Source organism: Loxodonta africana, chromosome 2 (genome assembly GCF_030014295.1).
Source record: "Loxodonta africana isolate mLoxAfr1 chromosome 2, mLoxAfr1.hap2, whole genome shotgun sequence".
NCBI classification, from domain to species: Eukaryota; Metazoa; Chordata; class Mammalia; order Proboscidea; family Elephantidae; genus Loxodonta; species Loxodonta africana.
Genome location: NC_087343.1, coordinates 181,033,560 through 181,052,018, shown reverse-complemented (window position 1 = coordinate 181,052,018; position 18,459 = coordinate 181,033,560). Strand labels below are relative to the sequence as shown.

Below are 18,459 nucleotides of genomic sequence, written 5' to 3'. Positions count from 1 at the left end.
TACGTGGGCAGAAATGGCGACATTTACATTTCCAGTCTTTAGAGGTTCAAATACACTTAGAACATATCAAGTATTATTATCACAATAAATTATTCTTCCACATCCTTACTTTGAAGAAATCAGAAATTCAGTCCAGTGGTTTGGGCATTGCCATTACATTTTTCTTTGTTCTTATTTTCCTGTAGAAGGCAGAAGAGGCATGCATGGTAGTGGTGTACGATAACATTAATAGTAATAAAGGGGATAATGGTGATGATGATAGCTATTGTGCTGCTTAAGGAATACTTTCTTATATGCTAGAGATTGTGCTAAGAACCTTCCTTACATTACGTTTTTACACCCACCTTATTGTTGTAATTTCCATTTTACAGATGAGAATATGGAGACTTTAAATAGTTTGTTAAACTGCCTAAGTTCACACTGATACTTAATAAAAGAGGAGTGATTCAAACACACTTTACAAACTCTAAAACCCTAATTAAATAAAATTCACTCAAGGAATTTTTTATTCAGTATTTACCATATACCAGGCACATATTCTGACATTTGAGATAAGTTAGAGGGCAAAATGGGCAAATAGGGAACCTAATTTGCTGTGTAAACTTTCACCAAAACCACAATAAAATATTATTTTAGAAAATGGGCAAATAATTCTCAACCACTAAATTACACTCCTTTTTTGTTGTTAGGTGCCATGCAGTTGGCTCCAACTCATAGTGACCGTGTGGATAACAGAACAAAATGATCCCCGGTCCTATAGCCTCTTCACGACTTTTGCTATGTTTGAGTCCATTGCTTTGGCTATTGTCTCAGTCCATCTCATTTAGGTTTCTCTCATTTTTGCTGACCTTGTACTTTACCAACCATGGTGTCCTTTTCTAGCAATTGGTCTTTCCTTATGATATGTCCAGAATAAGTGAGCCAAAGTCTCGCTGTCGTTGCTTCTAAGAAGCATTTTAGTTGTATTTTTTCTAAACTGATTTGTTCTTCTGGAAGTGCACAGTATATTCAATATTTTTTGCGAACACCATAGTTCAAATGCATCAATTCTCCTTTTGTCTTCCTTTTTCACTGTCCAGTTTTGCATGCATATGAGGTGATTGAAAAGACCATGACTTGGGTCAGGCGCAGCTTAGTCATCAAAGTGACATCTGATATCTTTACTTTTGAAAAGTTTAAAGAAGCCTTTTGCTGTAGATTCTCCCAATACAATACAGTCATTTGATCCTTGACTGCTGCTTCCGTGGAGACTGATTACATTATTGCAGTCAACATTTTTCCTTGCTTGTAACTTGATTGAATTCATGAGTTTTTCTTACTCCACTCATCTGTCGTCATCTTGATTCCCATTCAAAGCAGATCTCATTATTGGTGACTCTTGCTCACTTTGTAGATCAGCCAAACATAGGAATTAGATCGGAGCCAAATCTTTCTGATTTTTCTAGTAAAGTAAAATTTAAAAAAACTTGGCCAAAAGCTTCATACACTAGAGCCCAAATTCTTAGAGCTTACAGACATAAAAAGGAAAGAGTTTACTTGAGGCAAAAATTCTCTTTTGAGGTCTGCATGTGAAGACTCTTAATAAGATGCAGGATTCTTTATTCATGCAAGACTCATTCTTCACTGTCAGCAGACCCAGTGTCACCAATTCATCCTGGCAAAAATTCCCTTTGACTTTAGCGGCCAAGAGAGTGTGATTGGAGATTAGCCTGAGGAAGGGCCACTGTGTCACAGCCAGAGGGTGAGGGGGGTTTGCAGAAACTTATTGGTGTTGTCTCATGGTGATGGAACAGCTATTCACAGTGTTATAAGCACTAGTCTATGTGATCCGGTTAGTGAATGCCACAGTGTCACAGAATTATCATAGAAAGTGTTCAGGAGTGACCACTTGCAAAAGAGATAAAGGAGGAGACATTCAGTGACCAAGAAATACAATAAAGCTACCTAGTCCACACAGAGATGTAACATGCAAACTGCAACCTATTAATTGTAGCCATTGAAATAATGTCCATAGTCTAGAAAAGCACAAGCTACTAGGGAGAGGTTACTGTAAGTGGTTAGGAAGCTAAGCTCCAGAATTAGAATTAAGGCTCTAATCTCTGCTCCCCCTGGTTGGTGCGAACAGTGAACACACTAGGCTGCTAGTGAAAAGGCTGGAGGTTTGGGTCTACCAGTGCAAGTCCACCCAGAGGCATATCCAAAGAAAGGCCTGGCTATCCACTTCTAAAAATCAGCCACTGAAAACCCTATGGAGCACAGTTCTACTGTGACACATACCATGGAGCGCAGTTCTACTCTGATACACATGCGGTTGCCATGAGTCGGCATAGACTAGACTACAACTGGTGTTTCACATAGCTTAAGGCAAGTTACGTACTTAACTTCCTTGTACCTCAGTTTTCTCATGCATAAAAAAGGAATATTAATAGTACTTACTTTGGAGGATAAAAGGAAATAAAGTATATAAAACCCTTAGCAGAAGGTTTAGCACATTCTAACAATAAATATTAGGTGTTACTACTATGAGTCGGCCACTTTGTTAATTCAGATAAGTACATTCAACCAATCCTCAGAAGGCTTTTTTGGCAGATAGTGTTCCCTATGAAACATAAGAAAAATATCATTTATTTTCCAAATCCTTTCAAAATCTAAGAAGCTGGAATTATCTCGTCAGTAATATATGGATAATTAGGAGAAGTTTCAAACCCTCTAGATTGCATATGTAGGTTTGCCACAGCAAAAGCCCTAATGCTTTAATCATTAAACTAATTGCTTATCCTTACTCTTAAACAAATGTATCCCTCACTTTTTATTTCTTTTTTTCTTCATAAGTAATGGTCTTCTAAATTCAAAGAGAGAAATCAATAGTTTTTCATATGGAACATCCAGGAGAGGATTTAAAACCAGGCAAGTAAAGACTGCTGTGTAGCAAACGTTTTGTATTCTGAGAGAGAACAAGGATATCTTGACACTAGTTTGGTGGTCATGAACTAGGGGGAGAAAAAGTGGGTTACTAAATCATGCTCCAATGGATTGTGATACGAAACAGATCATAAAATTGAGATATAAATTGGAAAAGACCAAAGAAAGCAATGAAAATTAACTTGGACAGTCAGAAAGTAAAATTTAAAAGGCAAGGAAATGAAACTTACAGAGGAAATACAAAACCACAGTATGAAGGAATGTTCTTTTGGGTATTAGCATGATGACAACTGAGCTCCTAAGTGCTCTATCGATAAGTGGAGCCGTCATTAATCTTTTGTGACAAGACACTTTGGAGTAACCAAATTGTGGTAGTCCTGGGCCCTGAATATCCTGTATTATCCACAGGATTGAAGATGACTTCTATATACAGTAATTGTTGTATCGTGTTTCGCCATTACAGTAAATTTTAACAGAAATGGATTTCAAAAGCTGTCTTAATAAAAGTGATTTAGGAAAAAAAAAAAAAGTATCACATCCAGTTATTTCTTTTTTCCAGTGTTCACTCAGCTGCATTTGGTTTTAAACTTCTTTTTTAGAGAAGAAGAATTACTATGTCATTTAAGGCAGAGGTAAGAACCGGGAGATTTGTATTTGGTTCAAGGTTTTCTAATACAAGTTCCCTGAATTGTATAATTAGCGCTGTTTACACATATTCTATAAATCTCAATTTATGTCATTTTATGCTCCTCATGAGAGAGATTTTCAGTGAGAGGTCAAGAACAAAGTTGGACAAATTCAAATCTCAACTATTACCTCTCAGGCAAAAATCAGAATTTACAGCATATGGGGGGGGGGGGCTTCCTTAGCAGATGAAATAGAGAAAAATGGTCTTGATATTTTCCACAATAATTATAGAATCTTACAGAAAGATGGAAAAAAAAAAAAAAAAAACACAAGAAAACAGAAATCAGGGCCCCAAAATGTGCTCCCCTCGGTCAAAGCAGAATTGGGTTGCTGGGTTGGGAGGGCAGGCTCTGGACTCTTTTTTAACCTGTCTGAGTCTCAGGCACACCATCTGTTCAATGGAGATAAGAGTACTTATTTCATTTAGTGTTATTTTGAAAATTAAACAGCCCAGGAAGACATGCTTAGCAACTAGTACCTAAACCAATAGCCAAACTTATTGCCATCAGTTGATTCTGGCTCACAGAAACCCTATAGGACAGAGTAGAACTGCCCCATAGGATTTCTAAGGCTGTAATTTTTTTTTTTTTTAATCCTTAGGAAGCTGACTGCCCATCTTTCTCCTGTAGAGCTGCTGGTAGATTTGAACCGCCGACCTTTCAGTTAGTGGCCGAGCGCTTAACCACTACATGACTAGGGCTCCTTAGGAGTCTGTAGGGTCCCCAAAAGATATGCCCATGTCCTGGAACCTGTGAATGTGGCCTTATTTGGCAAAAGAGGTCTTTGCAGATGTAATTAAGTTAAGGATCTTAAAATGAGATCATCCTGGATTATTCTAATGGGCCCTAAATTCAGTGCCAAGTGTCCTTATAAGAGACAGAAGAGAAGACAAACAAAGAAGTCCATGTGACGATGGAAGAAGAGATTGCAATGATGCCACCACAAACCAAGGAATGCCTGGAGCCACCAGAAGCTGTCAGTGAAAGATTCCATCCCCTAGAACCCAAGGAGGAAGCACAATCCTATGACACCTTGATTTCAGACTTCTGCCCTCCAGAACCATGAGAGAATAAACATCTGTTGTTTCAAGACACCAGTTTTGGTAATTTGTTATTGTAGCCGTAGGAAACTAATTCAGAGCTGTTTGTTACTTACATTCACTTACTACTGTGGTATTTCTACCATAGTAACAATATTTAGCCAACACCCATCTACCAGTTTTTTAAACTGTGGTAGCTTACATGTTGCTGTGATGCTGGAAGCTATGCCACCAGTTTTTTAAATATCACCAGAGTCACCCATGGTGAACAGGTTTCAGTGGAGCTTCCAGACTAAAACAGGCTAGGAAGAAAAAGCTGATGATTTACATCCTAAAATTAGCCAATGAAAACCTATAGATCATAACAAAACATTTTCCTACTTGCTTGCTTTGGACACATCATTAGGAAGGATCAGTTGCTGGAGGGGTACATCATGTTTTGAAGAAGTAGAGGGACAGTGAGGGCTTGGGATGCCCTCTGTGAAATGGATTGGCACATTTCATGATGGACTTGAACATGCTGACGATTATGAGGCTGACATAGGACCAGGCGACATTTTGTTCTGTTCTACAGAAGGTTGCCGTGAGTCGGTTGACTCAATGGTAGCTATCCATCTATCTATCTGCCTGCCTGCCTGGCTACCAACTACCTACCAACCTACTTACCTACCTTCCTTTATTTCTTTCTTTCCTTCCTTCCTTGCTTCCATCCATCCATCATCCATCCAACTATCCATCCATCTATCTATCTGACAATATCTGGAGTTGCGATAGGTCTTCCTCCTGTAATTAGACTGAGGTGATTTCAGCAAAATGTAATTGCCAGACAGTGGCCTAACATGAAAATATCTGTCAATTCCAATCAGCTGGTTTGGAACTTGAAATTGTGCCATCAAAGAAAGTCAAAAAGGCTCTGAAGACAAGTGCATAAGAAGGGCTGCCTTCCTAGATAACTGAAATTTTTATATACTCATATATCCTTGCTTTATCAGCAGATTCAATCCTTCTGTCCTTCTTTGTATACTTGATGGAAAATTGTGGTCCCAGAAGTATTCATTATAATCCACACAGACTCTCTGTTATATTGATAGTGGGAAGGATTTCTAGTTCCCTATCCACTTGATATTATAAAAAGTGCCTGGATTTTATCCATTACCTTATTATGATTTTCTTTTTCTCTCTGAAATATAATTTCCTACGGAGAGATTACACAATGTTTGTTCTATTGTTCTTTTTACTATTTACTCATTAACTGTTTAGCGCTTGACTATTAGCTGAAAGTTTGTGGTTCAAACCCACCAGAGGTGCCTTGGAAGACAAGCCTGGTGATCTGTTTCTGAAAGGTTAAAGCCTTAAAGCAGTTCCTCTCTGCACACATGGGTCACCACGAGTAGGAATTGACTCAACAGCAACTAATAAGAACAACAACATTAATTCAACAACTTTACTTGGGGGAATCACACATCGTTGTTGGCACTATAAAGGAAGGAGATGTATATTTTCGACTTACTTGATTCATACATTTATTTACCATTATAACTAATGCCCACTTTGAAACATATACAAATTATAGAATGTTCTTTTTAACTGGTTGTTTTAAAGATTATTATACATAGTGATTGAGGCTTACATCAAAGGTTATCATATTTCAAAATCTATGGCAGATTTTTTTCCCATCTCTTAGAAAACAAGATAAACTTTTTGAGCTAGTAAATCCCATTTATGGTATAGTGGATATGGAGACAGAGCTGAGTTTAGGTCCTAGGTCTTCTACTAATAGTAGAAGGAATTTAGGCAAGATACTTAACCACTCTAGGTCTAATTTTTCTCATTATTACAAAGGACAATGCTCAAATCTATTTTTTGTGAGAAATAAATAGGATAATTTCTTTAAAATGATTAGCACAGTATCTAGCACCTAAGTGTTTAAGAAATGGTAACCTAAATGATTAAGTTTAAAAGTTAGAGGTCTAATATAAACCAAACCTGTTGCCGTTGAGCCCAAGTCATAGAGACCCTATAGACAGAGTAGAACTGCCCCATAGAGTTTCCAACACATGCCTGGTGGATTCGATCTCCTGAACTTTTGGTTCCAGCTGTAGCTCTTAACCACTATGCCACCAGGGTTGCCCAGAGATCTAATATAGATATTAGTTATTCTTATTAGTTTTAGGGGAATTGTCTTAGGTTTCTTTTCATATTTTATGTCTTAAAGATAAGATCTGCGGTTTGAGGTTAGGCCTAGATTGAATGACTATTTCCCTCAGCAAAATATTGCTCTCTTCATTCATTGATCCAATAAGCATTTATTAAACACTAACAATGTTCATGGTGTTGTGTTTCATGCTACGCCCCAGAAATTCATGGTGTAGTGGGAGATAGATAAACACATGATTATAAAGATATAATGAAGAGTATGCAGGCCACTATGGGAAACACTGGAAGTGGGCACTTAACTCCCCCTTGCAAAAGTAGAGAAAGTAGCATTTAAGGTGAATCTGGAATCATGTATAGAAGGGAAGTATGGAGAAAGAAAAGGTAAAATTCAAGGTATTAAGAGGTCATAGCATAGTAGGGCACTCGTATGTTAGTTTTACATGCAAGAGCTACATACCCATGAGACTGTGGCAGAAGCTGAGATTGATAACAGCAGCCTAAATCTATGGACTTTGGTTCTTTTCTCAAAAATAATGGGGTACAAGTGTAAAGTTCTAAATTATTATAAATCTTAATTATATTTCCTACCTACCTCCCCTTATGCTTTCCAAAAATACTTGTTGAGCACCTATTTGGTGTCAGGTACTTTGTTGGCCCTCAAGCTACTCACAGTCAAGTGAACGGTCATATGGGTAAACATGCAATCTGTGTGACACACACAGGTTGTCTCAGAGGTGGCCCTAAGATCCCAAAAACCCAACCCAGTGCCGTCGAGTCGATTCTATAGGACAGAGTAGAACTGCCCCATAGAATTTCCAAGGAGCACCTGGTGGATTCGAACTGCTGATCCTTCGGTTAGCAGGTGTAGCACTTAAAGACTACACCACCAGGGTTTCCTAAGATCCCAAGCAGCCACAAAACTACTAGGATGAACATCCCAACCAGTAGCATCAATCCCTCCATGGGTGCTATGTCCACCTAGTTTGATCAAGCTGCACACACGATACACTCACAAAGTGTTGGTAAATAAAAATTGTTTGATTACTCACAGAAAACACATAGCCAACAACGGGAACAGTTCCATGGTGAGAAGTCCCCCGTGGTTCAAAGAAGCTGTCTAGGTGGAGATGGAGCCTCTTCTACATGTGACCCCACTTTGTACCGTAGGCAAGGGACTAGAAAGCCTCTCCTTCAACCAGTTTTATATTTCAGGGAGTATGTGACTCATTACATGGATTGCAATGTAGATTTTCCCACCTGACAGCCCAAGAAGGGTTTGGTTTAGACAGTTGGTTGCAATGCAGAATTTCATCACTTTAGCCCTACTGCTTATCGGGACAGAACGTAAGAACAAACTTAAGGGTAGGCTGTTGTTTGTCCCGAAGCCTAAAAATACCTATGGGGGAGGAACCAGGAAGACCCTGGTCACTGGGTTGTCCAAAGGATGGCCTCCTAACACAATCACACCATGATACATTAAGTGCTATTACAGAGATAGTCAAGCACTTAACGGTTTGTGCCACCCATTATAGAAGTAAGTAGTAGGTGCTTTGTGCAAACAGAGAAAAGGCACCTAATCCAGTCTTGGCAAGGCCAAGGAAAGAGCTCCAGAAGAAGTACCCTCTAAACTAAGTGTTGAAAGATGAGCACAGCTAAATGTTATGAGAGTGTGGTTGGAAGAATGCACTAGGCAAAGGAAATAGCACATAAAATCTATTGTACCAAGGCAAGAGAGAGCACATGGAATTCAGGACACTAAAAGTAGGTCAGAGTGACTAGAGCTTTGAATGGAAAGGAAGAAATGATATGAGATGGACTGAAGAGAGAGAGACTGGAATCCTTCTATGCAGGGCTGTCTAAGTCAAGTTAAAGACTTTATTCTGAAGACAATGGGGATCTAAATAGGGTCTTGTGCAGAGAAATGGCATAATCATATTTTTACCTTAGATAAATCACTTTCTATATACAGAGAAGGGTTTGAGGAGGAAAACTGGAGATAAGGAGACCAGATAGAAGGCATCTACAATAATTCTGGTGAAATAAAAAAAAAAAAAAAAAAAGAGTATCTTAAATAAGATGATGGTAGTGGGGATGGTTTGGAGAGATATTTAGAGGAGAAAATTGACCGGACTTGATGATGTGCGAAGTAAAGGATAAGGAAGAGTTCTGGATAATGCCAAAGTTTCTGTCCTGGCAGCCCAGTGGCTGACTATATTTTCATCCTGTTTGGGAACTCAGAAGGAGGAGTTGTGTTTTGAAGGAAAATGACTAGCTCAGTTTTGAACATATTAAAGTAGAAGAATATTTCTATGATATATTTAAATAGAGATAGATACTTAGGAGGGAGCTGATATTCAATATGGACTAGAAATAATAAATTTGGGATTCACCAGCAAAGAGGTGGTCACAGAAGTCTTAGGAATACTTGAAATTTCTCAAGATAGAGGAATTAGAATGAAATAAAAAATAGGAATAAAGACAGATCTTGGGAAATGCCAATATTTATGGAATTGGCAAATGTAGAGGTACATACAAAAAATCCAGGAGTAGATGGAGAGGTAGAAAGAAAACTAGAAAGGAGTTATCACATTAACCAAGAAAGGAATAATAGGAAGAGAAAGAAATCAATACTACCATGACTTAGCGATAGCTTAAAATAAGGACTGGAAAGGTTCCATTTTAAATAGATAATTGTCTTAGTTACCTAGCACTGTCCTAACAAAACAATAACACAAATAGGTGACTTTAAATGACAGAAATTTATTTTATCATGATTCAGAAATCTAGAAGTCCAAATTCAAGGTATGGCTCTAGGGAAAGGTACTTTCTTCTCTATTTCAGCTTCTAGAATTTTAGCTTCCTTGGAGTTCTTGGGCTTGTTGACGAATCTATTGTTTGTGTCTATTCTCATACGGCATTTGTCTTCCCCTGTGTATCTCTGCAACTATCCTGCTCTTTTAAAAACTCAGAAGTAATTAGGTTTAGGACCACATCACGCTGCTATAAAGCTCATTAACATAATAAAACATCTATATCCAAACGGGGTCATATTTACAGGTATAGGGGTGAGGATTTTAACATATATATTTTGGGGGACACAATTCAATCCATATAATAACTGTAGACCCATATAGCTGATAGTCAAGAAAATATCAAGATTAAGGCGAGGAAATCAGTGAGTAAACTGATACACTTTTTCAAACAAAAGGTGATGAGATCTGGGCTAGTTCAGCAGTAATGGTGTTATTAACAGGGGAAGGAGACAGGTAGGAAATATTTGAAAATGACAGATGACAAGGCCTAGATAAGGGATGATGGGCAAAACAGAGTCAGGGCAGAAAGAGTTAATTTAGTTAAGGATATGTTGAATTTGAGGGACTACTGAGAGTTCTAAGTAGAACATTACATGAAGGAAAACGATCTTCAACTCAGAAGAGAAGTCAGGAAGAGAGATTCAATGGAGAATCACCAACTGGCCCCAAGAATGAGACAATCATGAAGACTAAGAAGTGCAAACAGCCAGGGAAATAATCCAGTTCTTATTTTAGTTATTTATTGTATGAAGTAACACATGCAAAGACCTGGAGATAGAAAACCAAAAGGGGAGAACGTGCTTGGCATTTCTCAAGCTGAAAGAACTGAAGAAAAAATTCAAGTCTTGACTTGAAATATTGAAGTATTCTAAGGGGAAAATATTAAACGGTGCAGGAAGCATCAAGAGCAGATGAAAGGAACACACAGAGTCACTATACCAAAAGGAACCGGTGGATGTTCAACCACTTCAGGAGGTAGCATAAGATCATGAACTGATGGTACTGAAGGAAGAAGTCCAAGCTGCACTGAAGGCATTGGCAAAAAATAAGGCTTCAGGAATTGATGGAACATCAATTGAGATGTTTCAACAAATGGATGCAGCACTGGAAGTGCTTATTCATCTATGCCAAGAAATTTGGAAGACAGCTACCTGGCCAGCTGAGTGGAAGAGATCTATATTTATGCCTATTTCCAAGAAAGGTGATCCAATCAAATGTGGAAATTATCAAACAGTATCATTAATATGACAAAAAAGTTAAATTTGGCTGAAAATCATTCAAAGCAGCTACAGCAGTACATCGACAGAGAACTGCCAGAAATTCAAGCTGGATTCAGAAGAGGACATGGAATGAGGGATATCATTGCTCATGTCAGTTGGATCCTGGCTGAAAGCAGAGAATACCAGAAAGACGTTTATCTGTGTTTTATTGACTATGCAAAGGCATTCGACTGCACGGAATATAACAAATTACGGATAACATTTCGAAGAATGGGAATTCTGGAACACTTAATTGTGCTCATGAGGACTGTGTACATAGATTAAGCGGCAGTCATTTGAACAGAACAAAGGGATACTGCATGGTTTAAAGTCAGGAAAAGTGTGCATCAGGGTTGTATCCTTTCACCATACTTATTCAACCTGTATGCTAAGCAAACAATCCAAGAAGCTGGACTATACGATTGGAGGAAGACTCATTAACAACCTGTATTATGCAGATGACACAACCTTGCTTGCTGAAAGTAAGAAAGAACTTACTGATGAAGACCAAAGACCACAGCTTTCACTATGGATTACACCTCAACATAAAGAAAACAAAAATCCTCAAAACTGAACCAATAAGCAACATTATGACAAAAGAAGAAAAGATCGAAAGTTGTCAAGGATTTCATTTTTCTTGAATCCACAATCAACATCCATGGAAGCAGCAGTCAAGACATGAAAAGACTCATTGCATTGGGCAAATCTGCTGCAAGAGAGCTCTTTAATATGTTAAAAAGCAAAGATGTCACCTTGAGGGGTAAGGGGCACCTGACCCAAGCCATTGTGTTTTCAATAGCCTCATGTGCATGTAAAAGCTAGACGATGAATAAAGAAGACCAAAAAAGAATTGCTGCCTTTGAATTGTGGTGCTGGCAAATAACGTTGAGTATACCATGGACTGCTAAAAGAATGAACGAATCTGTCTTGGAAGAAGTACAACCAGAATGCTCCTTAGAAGCAAGAATGGCGAGACTACGTCTTACATACTTTGGGCATGTTTTCAGGAGGGATCAGTCCCTGGAGAAGGACATCATGCTTGGTAAAGTAGAGGGTCATCGAAAAAGAGGAAGACCCTCAATGAAATAGACTGACACAGTGGCTGCGACAATGGGCTCAAGCATAACGATTGTGAGGATGGCACAGGACCCAGCAGTGTTTTGTTCTGTTGTACACAGGGTCTCCATGAGTTGGAACTGACTAGAAGGCACCTAGCAAAAATAGTATGAAGTTACGAGGTATGGAAAAAATACCCCTGTAAATACTCAGGATTTTGATTAACAAATTAATAGATCCTTTTTAAAGAGGATGCATATAAATGTCAATATGAAAAATTTTTTTTTTTTTTTTTAATGAAACGGATGCAGGTAAGTATCTCTGGCAGAATTTTGGGGTTTTAACTTCAGGTAAAATTCACTGTCAGCGAGTGATTCTTTGCTGACATGTTGAGTAAAAGTGTCAGGGTCATCGTTAGGCAAAGTGAATGGATATACTGTGTAAAGGTAAGAAAAATCCTCTAAGCAACAATTTGAAGGGAACACAATATAAAACGTTACATGGAATACTACTACATGGCCTGTCTTTAAGTCCCCAAGGATTTAGTCTCAGCAGCTTGTTGAAACCAGATTATAGTTAGACAGGGTGTTGGCATCCCGCATCCTTTAGGACTATTTAGAAATATTAGAAATGCCATTTAGTCCAGAAAACATACATATATTTTTTACTGGCAACGGACAATATATTCAGGCTCAATATAACTTCAAAATAGATACTCTGGGGGAAGTTGAAAAATGTTTAGACAACTGTGAATGAGAAGAATTGGACATGAGAAACCGTGGAGAGAGAAGCAGGGTTACTCTAAAAAATGGTCTGAAAAATCATAGGCATGTTAACCCATATTAGCAAGATGGTTTGGTGGAACCAAAGTGTTTTAAATTACATAATGATTGCATTAATGGATAAACACCTTAACCATAAAATAGGTTTATCTTCTTTCATACTCAAGCAGTTTTCTTCATGTGTTTGCTAACTTGAATGTTTTCATATGTAATTAAATTGGTAGCTCTGATAAGATAAATGCTACATACTAAATATTAGGTTGATCACTAAGTATAAATATATCTTGATGTACAAAGACTGCAGTGAGGGTTAGGTATATCTCAAAGCACTGTTATCTCCCTCCCAGAATAACAGGAGGTTTGTACCACGCCTCCTCCTATCCTACCCACATCTCCCCTGCCCCCAGGCTATTTTTTCATGGAATTTGTACCCAGGACTCTTTTCGGTTCAGAAAGTCCTCACATTGAGAATTCAAACAGCCTGAAATTACTTGATATCCAGATCCAACAGTCTCATGGCCTCTAACAAATCTACAAATGGAATTTACAAGCAATAAAAACAATAATGGAACATTTTGTCCTTTTAAACTAAAGTTCTGCACCAGTGGCTAGCTTAGTGGCCAGAAAAGTTATATTTTGACTCTAGACCATTGTGAAATACCTCCTACAGTTTCAATAGCAGAAACAGAACCTCAAACCTGGAGAGTGAATTGCAGAGGTTCTTTTTTGCCACATTCTGACCTAATAGAGTAGCCATGACTTCATATTTATTTAACATCCATATCATCATTTTAATACACTCCTTTATCTTTGCAGGAGAGTGCATAGTGCAGCGAAAGTCATATTTTACAAGCCAATTTTAAAGGCCTTTTAATGATAATTCATGGTGCTCTAATACAGATTTCTCATCAATATCACCAACCTGCAAGCACGCATTAAAGCTGCGAATCATTTCTTGGGTGGTGCTACTGTCAGACTTCACATGCACTACAAGCATAACTCAGAGATCTGAGTTAAGCATCTTTCTTGGATGCAGTGGATATTCCTCATTTCTGCAAACTGGAAACAATGCCTGTTATCCCACTGATAGATGAGTACCCTTGATTAGAAGACATACCTGATTCTGTCTCTCAAACCCCCCATGCAGTAGTGCAGGCAGACACTCTTCAGTTCAGAGCCCAAAAAGAAAAAAATAAAATTAAAAAAAATAATAACAATAAGTTGAACATCTGTCTAGGTTTCTACAATTTGCAAATGGTTTGATTATTTAAGTCTTTTTTCCCCCTAGTAAGTGTTAATCAATCTTCCTGCTGGTGGTCCTTAGGGTTGTTATGGTGGAACTTGTAAATGATTTTAAAGACGTAGCTGAGATAAAGGGGGACACCTGTGGATGAGATCTTTCCATTATCATTAGCATAAACCCTTACAGGCCAGTTCCTGCAACGTTGTGATAAACTGCTGGAAATGTAAATGCTTGACACAAAACATGGTGGGAAGGATTAGATTGTTCTGGGTCTTTAGCATATTTTCACATTGTTATTAAGAATGTTAGAAATAATTTAATCATTGCCTGATTATAATGATGTTGGGAGTAATGAAATCCTTGCCTTATTACATATGGACTCATTCAGAGCCTCATTATTTACTTGGCAAGCATTAAGCATCAAATCAATTTATTCAGATACTTGAAAATGGGAAATACAAGATGAAAGTTAAAATGAAGATTAAAAGGTAAAATTAAAACTATTTCTGGTAGGCACAGAGCTCTTTCCTTTGCGATAGATCCATCTCAAGGTAGTTTAAAATGGCAAGAAGGGCAAATAGAATCCATACCAAAGAACGGAATTAAAATGACGAAGAGTTGGCAAAGCATCTCCTACTTACATTTGCGTGGGTCAAATGACATAGGAAGAAGATGGTGATAACTTTGATTTGTAGCTATGGAATATACTCCCTGCTTTCATGCAACTGATTATTATTGGAATGGTTTCCATTTCCAGCTCAACAGAAATGGGAAGAGGGGAAGTGCACACCAATCACTTGGGAATTTGTAGTTTCATTTTGCATATGAAGATGTACTGACATTAATAGGATGCAATAAATGCATTGAGTGGTACTTTGGTTTTGGACTTAGGGTACTGGCTGGTTATACACTTTCATGTTGCAATGTATGGGAAAGTATCCCACCCCCACTAAACTGGGCAGGAGACAAGGCCTTTGCAAGAAGCTATCTGCCTGTTTCTAGTCAGGAAATTTGCTAATGTATTGATCCATGGCAATAATTACGCGATTGGGTCCCAAGAAGCTGACCATGCGGATTGTGTAATGAGGAATAATTGCCAATAAAATCATATAGGAAGACTTAAGCAAAAAAAAAAAAAAAAAAAAGATTCTCAGTTTAAAACACAAAGGTAAGTAGAAGTGGAGTCTATTTGGGAAGTATTTGTTACTCTGGTTCTTACACACCAGATAACAGCACACGTGATATCATAGACAACTAGCACAGATGGGAGAAGAAGCTGGACTTAATTTAGTGTTTCCAGATAGAATGAGAAATTAGACATATAGACTAGACATTGGAAGCAAATCTTCTTTGTTCTGAGAAACTGGGAACATTCACTACCACAAACAAGGGTAAGGGCCATGCTTATTATTGAAAGCGACCCTGTTTAGCTCAGGATGAGAAGGAATATGTATTTTATATTAAGGGAATGAGACAAAAAACAACAGCAGCAACTGTAAATCAACCATTCTTACTGTGCCAAGGACTAGGTAGAAGCTTTTCACATAGCATTTTACGTGGTCCTCCTAAGAACCATTCAATATTATATCACCACCCCAGACCACACTTGCTGGATATGAAATAGTCTGAATTTAAAACCAGTTGTCAGATTCTAAAGCCAACACTATTTTTTTTTTTTTAATTTGCACCCTTGTTTTACCCAACAGGTACCATCAGGTAAAATAATCTCCCACCCCCCGTAAAAAAAATACCACCTAATTGCACAATCCCCATTCTGGCATTCTCAATGTTTCTGCCTTACAGAGAGACTGATGAAGAAGACCTGAGGTCAAACAGCTTCTGTGAAAAAAAAAAAAAATTCAATAAACAGTCTAATCTTCTGAAGTAGTGAAAGTGACTTTAGTTTCTTTCAAAAGCAGATCAATTCATCCCCAATGGAATTTTTTCAGTGCTTAGATTTTACTAGTCAGCTCACTAGCAAGTCAAGAGGAGGGTAAAAGGAGGAAATCCTTTAAGAGTCTTCCTTTGTTTTACTACATTTGCTTGAGGATCTTTACAAAAAAAGGTAACGTTAATGTAAAGAGAGAGAACTAACGGGCTGCTTTGCTGTGGTTGCCTTAGGATAATGTTGTGCACCCATTGCCAGTCCCTGTGCTATTTTCACATGGAGGCCTGTTGATTTCTGAACCATCTCATCATTACTTGAACGCACCATTTTCTTTTTCATACCAAGTTTTACTCTGTTTATATCCTGGCTAATAAAATACTGCTTCTCAAACATAATCAAATACATATGGTAGTCAGTGTATTGGAAATACTCTGGCTCTTTGTAGAAGTAGACTCATATTCCCAGTGCCTTTGTGAATAATCCTTCCATTCTTGGGAATTTTACAGTTCCTTCTTTAAAGAAATTTTAACTCCCTTGTGTTTCAATAATTCACAATTGTCCGTATGACCAAGATGAAAATAGTCTTGCTACTCTGATAAAGATTTGCTTTCCTGTGTGGTCATCATAACACAGTCAAAATTGGTTTTATTTTTTTAATAAAAATAAACGTGAAAGATGTCCGATTGTTAATGCCACTGAACCCTTCTAAGACATAAAAGGAAATATTATTGTGGGTATATTGAAGAATGATGGAATGTGACATTTCCCCAAATGTTACATCAAGGGACACACACACACACACACACACACACATACACACACACGGGAAATAATGTTATAAGGCAATGAGGTTAAAATGGGAGTCAAGAACATTGACAGTAGGAGGCTCAGGTTGTAAAATATCAATTCCAAACTCACCTCATATTCCTGGTGAAGAGTCTTAAGTAAGACTCACCAACACGGTTAAATTTGAATTCTAAAAATTGTGAGGAGATATTAGAAATTTAGCAACACTTAAAAATAGCCCAATAAATACTAAGAGCTGTCGATGCATTGAATTCATTTGAAGTCAAGGTAGTTAAGGAGGTGAGAATGGCTGAGATCAATAAAGGAATTAATTTTGACTGTTCAAAGGAAGAATGCTCAAGAAAAAGAAGACAGTAGAAGGAGGTTACACTGAGGTAGGCAAATAGAGAATTTTTAAGTTTATAAAAAATGTGTGTGGGCTGATAGCAGAGTAAAAAAGAGAAAAAATACAGCATATGCTCTGTCCATCACCAGGATTTTGAGAATTAATGAGAAAGCCTCATATTTCCATTTTTTAAAATGTTACTTTCTTATGTGAATATTTATTTATTTATTTACTCCTCATTTTTCAAGGTTTCCCTAGGGGTAATCTTGAGAATAGATGTGAAAACAGGGCATGTAGATGCCTCGTTTTCTTTGTTTTGCATCTATTAAATGGGCACCTTAATTGCATTTTCTGCCAGGGAAATGGATTTCATGTGCCCTACCCTCCACCCTCATCTACTCAGCTGTTAAATGACACAACATGCTACAGCCAGAGAATCAAGAATTTTTTTTTTTCTCATTTCTGATTCTTTTATAAACACCAACTGCCTATATTTCTGGGTTCCCCATACTGTGGAAGGGAAATATAAAAAGAACAAAATATTAGTGACAATTTATATCAAAATACCATCCAACTAAAGAGTTATTTCAGAAGACTAAATGTCAACACCAGCTTCAGAGTGCCATATTTTTTCCATATTCATGTAGAGGATGTATTAAAGTGAGTTTTCTGCAGCTCCCTGATTATATCTGTGCATAATCCCCATCAATGTAAAACATGATGTAATTTCTTCCATCCTAAAAGATCTCCTCCCTGGACTTCAATTACCCCTTCAACTACCTCCCCATTTCTCTGTTCACCTTTATAGAAAACCTCCTTAAAATCTCTCATCTCTAATTTCTCTACTGTCATTCTCATTTTTTCATTGTGAAATAAAAGACACATATATAAAAGGAGAGAAAATATAAATTTATAGCTTAACCAACTATTTAAAGTAACCACCCATGTAAACATCACCCAGGTCATGAAATCAAATATTTCCTGAACTTTAGAATCTACTTCAAGTCCTTTGAAGTAACACTTTCTCTGACACCTACAAAGAACCACCATCTTGATAGTTATGTTTATTTTCTTGACTATTTAAGAATTTCCTATGTAATTACACATTTCTAAATGATATTAACTTTTCCTTTTTATGAAGTTTATAAAAATGGAAATATTGTGGTTTCTATTTTGCTCAAAATTATGTTTTTTGAGATTTATCCCATGCTGTTGCAAGTAACTATGGTTCATTCATTTTTGTTGGTATTCTATTTTATGAATATATCACAATTTATATAACAGTAATGTGCCAAATATTTTCCAAAGTATCACTTTATTCTCCTTCAATGTATGAGAGCTCTTTTTATTCCACATTTTCACCTTACTTGGTGCGGCTAGATTTTAACCAATCTCGTAGCTATGTAATAATTACACTGAGAACTTAATTTGTCTTTCACTGATTACTAAGATTGAGCATTTTTCATGTTAATTGACCATTT

The 18,459-nt window shown here is 37.4% G+C and overlaps 1 long non-coding RNA gene across 1 annotated transcript in view; it reads right to left on the bottom strand.

The window, feature by feature from the left end:
• Nucleotides 1-15,202: 15,202 nt before the first annotated feature.
• The window catches only part of LOC135230460 (uncharacterized), a 283,687-nt gene continuing 280,430 nt past the window's right edge, over nt 15,203-18,459 (bottom strand). The window contains exon 3 of the long non-coding RNA XR_010321114.1: nt 15,203-15,797. This is a non-coding gene — a long non-coding RNA (uncharacterized LOC135230460). The remainder of the gene's footprint in view (nt 15,798-18,459) is intronic.